Source organism: Myxocyprinus asiaticus, chromosome 30, assembly GCF_019703515.2.
Source record: "Myxocyprinus asiaticus isolate MX2 ecotype Aquarium Trade chromosome 30, UBuf_Myxa_2, whole genome shotgun sequence".
NCBI classification, from domain to species: domain Eukaryota; kingdom Metazoa; phylum Chordata; class Actinopteri; order Cypriniformes; family Catostomidae; genus Myxocyprinus; species Myxocyprinus asiaticus.
Window position 1 is genome coordinate 29,316,499 of NC_059373.1, and position 6,000 is coordinate 29,322,498.

The window sequence follows — 6,000 nt, forward strand, 5'->3', positions numbered from 1 at the left end:
TTCAGTATGAGATAAGTTAACACAGGACAGAAACCTGCACTTGTCAAGCCATTTCATGGGGTCTTTAATGTGCCATTTAAACTGAAAGTAACACAAAGTAAGCTCGTGCAAGAATAAAAATTGTATTGCTGATAACACTTGCTAAATATGTGGTGGTTAAAAGTGAGGAGACTTGTTGTCACTTGCTCAATTTCATTTGTATGTTCTCTTGGCTGTTTTTGATACTTGGGTGGTCAAATTCAGACCAGTTTATTTACAAATTTTTTCAATCAAAAATGTTTGCTGCATGTTGTTATCATTTAAAAAACAACATCTGGATGTTTGCAGTGACTTGGAGGGCAACAATTGGAAGACATCCTCCATTGTTGTTCTGTCCCAACATTCTGGTATACAGTACAAAAAAGCAAACTTTTTAACCCCACACTCTGATTACTAGTGATTAGTGGAATGATTAAGGCATCATTACAGCTATGCAAACAATCATGTCACCACTAGTAGAAGAGTTTTTCTCACTGGAAGTGTTCACCTTGTTTCAGAAGTGTTGTCTAGGGCATACGCAGGCATATGCCATATGCCCACCTATCTTTCTTAGGATTTTGCGTATGCCCACCTAAAATTAGTGATGATACGTATGGCCACCAGAACAACGACTAGTCTTTTGACCTGAAACTTTTCAATCTACTAACGTGATGCCGCAGCACCATTGAGCTAATGTTTTTTTTTTTTTTAAGTGCACAGAGATTCTCTTTAAATGCACACGGAGCTGCGAAAGGCGGTAGCACAACGGATGGCACGGGCAAGATAGACAGTCCGACTAAGCTGATCCAGCAATCAGAACCTTCATTTCAGACGTGACTGGATATTTGCTAACCAATCATATTTTCCGTTTCAGTAAGGGGCAGGACATTTCCAGTGTCTAATGATGATGCACAAGCATCCCTGAAGTAACCATAATTTGCTCTGTAAATGTATTTCCCTGCTAAATGTATATATACTATATATATATATATATGTATATATATATATATATATATATATATATATATATATATATATATATGGTAGCCAAAAGTTTGGAATAATGTATAGATTTTGCTCTTACCGAAAGAAATTGGTTCTTTTATTCACCAAAGTGGCACTTAACTGATCACAATGTATAGTCAGGACATTAATAATGTGAAAAATTACTAATACAATTTGAAAAAAAAATTCAGAACTACCTCAAAGAGTTCACATCAAAAATCCTCCACGTGCAGCAATGAAATAAAATAGTGATGGTGCTGTATTTTACATCAGTAATGCCTTGACTATACTTTGTGATCAGTTGAATGCCAGTTTGGTGAATTAAAGTACCACATTCCTTCGTAAACAGCTAAATCTGTATATTATTCCACACTTTTAACTGCCAGTGTATACTGTATATTTAAATTGAACTTATGCAGGTAAACCTTTTGAAAATACTGCATGTTACTGCACCCATGCTAGTTTTTGATGCTCTTTGCTGGACAACTGTGTCCTGTAATTATATAAAATGTATTTTTCTTGTCTCTTTTTTGTCTTTATTTTTTTGCCTTTTACTGCTGTTGGTGGTGCCTTTTCTCATGATATCAAATCATTTCAGTTTATATTTCTAAGTAGGAAAACAATTTCACTATACACAGAAACTCAAATTATAGTACACAAATAAAACAAATATCCATTAATTCTTATATAGGCTATATATGGTAATACAAGACAATGTGTTAAGTTAATGTGGACATTACTACACTCATTATTATCTATACAATGCTTATAATAGTTTATTGCATATTATGAATGTATAAGTTTATTAATTAAAGCACTTGTTAAGTATTAACTGTACTGTACACCATACCAGCAAGAAACTTACCCTGATATACATTTTGTAAGTTCATGTGGGACTGAAATTACAACAGTCTTTTTTTTTTTTTTTTTCATGTAAAAGAATATATTTCTTACACATTTTACATATGTACTTTATATAAATGTAAATATATGAATTTTAGAGACCAGGTGCATGTTTTATTTTTATTTTATTTATTTTTTTGGTTCTGTTCAGTGATATTTTGTTATGTGATGCATAAAGCTATTATGTCCATAAGTCCTGCAAACACAGAGTCTGATATTCATTTGTTAACAGCTATGAGCTGCTAGTAAATTCTGCTCTTGTGCCTTGCTTGGATCTCGCAAAGGATCCAAGGACAGCGTTTCCACTGCCAGTTGAAAATAATACACGCATCACCTCAAAATACTCTCAAAGGAAACCAATATATTAATGTGATATTTTCTTTTCTCTCAGTATTACTGCCAACTGCCATACAGCACTGCATGCTAAATTTCTCTTAATGCTACTGCCAGCTGCCATACCAAACTCCAAGTCATATTTTTTCAAATGATGTGACAGAACCAACACATCTTCTAATGATGGAAAAATACACTGTAATGCCAGAAAAGCATCAATCAAGACATCAAAGGAACTGATCATAAACTCTGCATTAATAACACGAATTAAGTGTGCACACAGTCTCAGCTGTCACAAAAAAATGATGAATAAAACACGAATATGCTAAGAAATAGTAGTTGGTCTTGGGCTGACAGTACAGTGACTGTTGTGCCCAGCAGTAACAAAATAAGACATTATGAACTTAAGAAACATTATTTGCCAAGTACAGAAAGTATTAAGTATATTTCTTGGTGCAGCGTAATCGCACTGTGATTCTGGCAACAGTAAGTCGAAAGTTCTGCTGCTGAAATTGGTCTTTGGTGTTTACTGAAATTCAAACCACTGCCCCCCACTGGACGAAAATGGAAGTTTTGATGGGCACATGTGAGCTTCAGTTTCCAGGTTAATGTTCAAAGAGTGGCACCAGAAGCAAGCTGTTTTTTTTTTTTTTGTTTGTTTTCTTTTTTTTGTAAATTATGTAATACAGTAAACAGGAATGCATGTTTTATTAACTCTACACTCTAAACCTAACCATCAGTGGAGTCAAATTTAATTTGAGAGGGAAAATGCAACCTCTGAATCGCGCTCATCATTGTGAATGTCTGTGAACAGAATTACTTTCTGATTTCCATTGGACCAAAACCAGAGTCTTTATATGCTGCTCATGCAATACATTATCAGCAGCACCACAGGAAAAGGTAAACACATTTAATTTCATGCAAAAATTACTTATTGGGGATGGTGGTTGTCAGTGATTTGGCCGAATGGGATTTCAGAGCACATGAACATTTGGAACATGTTGATTTCCCGTGTGATCATGTACTGTAACTTGGTGCAGGTGTCAAAAAAGCAAATGGGAGAGAAACAAAAGTGAAGACCACATTGATTAAAAAATATATATATTTTACCTGGAAATAAACAGCTTTGGGATTTTAAAAACAAAGAAGTTCCCTTTCAAGTATGGTAACTTTGACACTGCATCAGAAGCTGAGGCTATGGGAGAGCCCATCAGGGTTAATGTTGGGCATTAAATTGCCGTGACTTCATCACGGCAATTTAATTGGCTGGTGAAGCTTATTTCACCGAGCCATCGCAACGAAGTACCACTCTGCCCGAGGCTGTTTTTCCCCGAGCTGCATGACCAGCTGGTTCAAGACGGCCTTTAAATTTCAAATATTACTAAAAGTGTAGCCCTTTGCAGACGATACTCCCTTTTATACAAGAGCATTTGGATGCAGAACTCACTCCATCAACACTCAAAATATATGTTGCTACCATAGCAGCTTTCATAACCTCATTGAGGGCTTGTCAGTAGGCAAGCACCCTCTAGTCAGTAGATTCTTGCGAGGTGCAAGACGTCTGAGAACTCATCCCACTTCTGTCCCAGTATGGGACTTAGCGCTGGTACTAAATGCACTTACAGGTCCCCCGTTTGAGCCATTAGAGGTGGTTAGCTAGCGCATATTCTCACTAGTGACTGTGCTGCTACTAATTAGTCTAATCAGTCAAACTTATTGGGGACCTTCAGGCCCTTTCGGTCAATAACTCCTGTGTAGTGTTCAGACCTGGCCTGTCGAAGGCCATTCTTAAGCCCAAGGAAATTTATGCGCCCAAAGTGCAGGCAACCCCCTTTAGGGCTCAGTTTGTTACCCTACAAGCATTATCTCCTCATCCCTTTGAGTTGGAAGAGAATAATAGATTGCACAAGTGAGGGCATTACGCATGCACATTGACCAAACAAGAGAATTCAGGGTATCAGAACAACTGTTTGTTTTCTTTGGAACCGGCACAAGGGGTTTGGCTGTGTCCAAGCAAAGAATATCCCACTGGGTTGTGGATGCTATTGTGCTTGTATATGACTCACAAGGTATACAATACCTCATGGGCATAAAAGATCATTCAGAAAGGAGTATGGGCTCCTCCTGAGCATGGGCAAAGGGTGTGTTTTAGAAGACAAATGTCTGGCTGCAGGTTGGGCTTCCCTTAACACCTTTGCCAGGTTTTATAACCTGCCTGTATCTTCACTCTCCTCCCACTTATTCATGAAGGTACAGGTTTTATCACTGACCAATAAAAATGGTTTATAATTGTGTTAGACTTAAAGCTATGGTCTCTCTATTCCCACTGGTGTGAATGAGAGAACATGTACAATGTTTCACTACCCTGTAGGCTAGTGTCATTATGCCAAAGCCAATGTTTCAGCACCCAGTCGGCTAGTGTCATTGTGCCAATGCTTTGGCCAGGCGATCGCTCTGCTCTCCTCCTTCCCACTAACCAGAAATATGTGTTGAGACATTGCTCTGCTACCTAGCATGGCTAGTGTCTCTGTCTTGGCATTGAGCTGTTGGTTTATTGTTCCACCTCCCTTCCTATTTCTTAATACGAAGGTGTGGCTACAGCAATACTTTTGACTACCCTGTAATGGCTAGTAGGCAATCAGTGCTACAGCATTATTATCTGACTCAGCATCAAAGTTACCTTCTTGAAAGGAAACTACATAACCTTGGTTCCCTGAAAGGAGGGAGTGACACGCTGCATAGCTGTGCCATAGCTACTGATTTTTCACTGTCATGGGTATATGAGATATGATCTCCTTCCCTTCAGTTGAAAAAATCCTGAGTATCTGAAGCTGGCTTCCGCTTATGTTTCATGATGATATAAGCATAGGCAGAGTGCTAAGCTTCACCAGCCAGTCAAATTGGAGTGATGGTATAGAGTGTTATAGTTCCGCCACCTGACGGGTTCTCCCATAGCATGGATGCTGGGCCGCCTTCCCCTCACACTCGCCATGGCCCTCGGAAAGACAGGCTGCCAGAGAGTCAGCCCCTCGCACCACAGACCACTGAGGGGAGCGCGTGCAACCGTCAGACACACCCACATCCTGGACCATTCCTGTGGACACTACCCCTTCCTATGCCATTGCCTTTGTGTTTCTCAATAAGGTAAACATTGTTTAATGTTTTGAATTCAGGTAAACAGTCATAATATTAAAGAAGTAGCCTGAGTATAAAGTAAACTGAGAACAAAGTAGGCTTATAAAAAAGAAATAAATAAAGAGCAGTCAGTGGCTTTCTTTCAGACTTTGTTGTTTGAGATCTATTTGCCTGCAAATCTACCTTGCCTGTTTGCATTCACGTAAGACATAAGCAACTATTTATGTTAATCAATCGCGGGACGGGCTTTAAACATGAAGAACATCTAACCATTCTGGCAATTCCGCATTCACAAATAGTGCTCCTCACAGTAAATGTGGTTATATGTATATGTTGTTTCTGGTGCAGCCAAAACAACCTTGAGCTGAAAATGCTCAAAACGGTGGAGATGACCCCCCAACACTGACCCCCCTCACCATTCTAAACAGCACTGTGGAAGCAGTGGAGTCATTCAGGTTCCTGGGCACTACCATCTCACAGGACCTGAAGTGGGAGACACACATTGACTCCATTGTGAAAAAGGCCCAGCAGAGGTTGTACTTCCTTCGCCAGCTGAGGAAGTCCAACCTGCCACAGGCGCTGCTGATACAGTTCTACTCAGCAGTC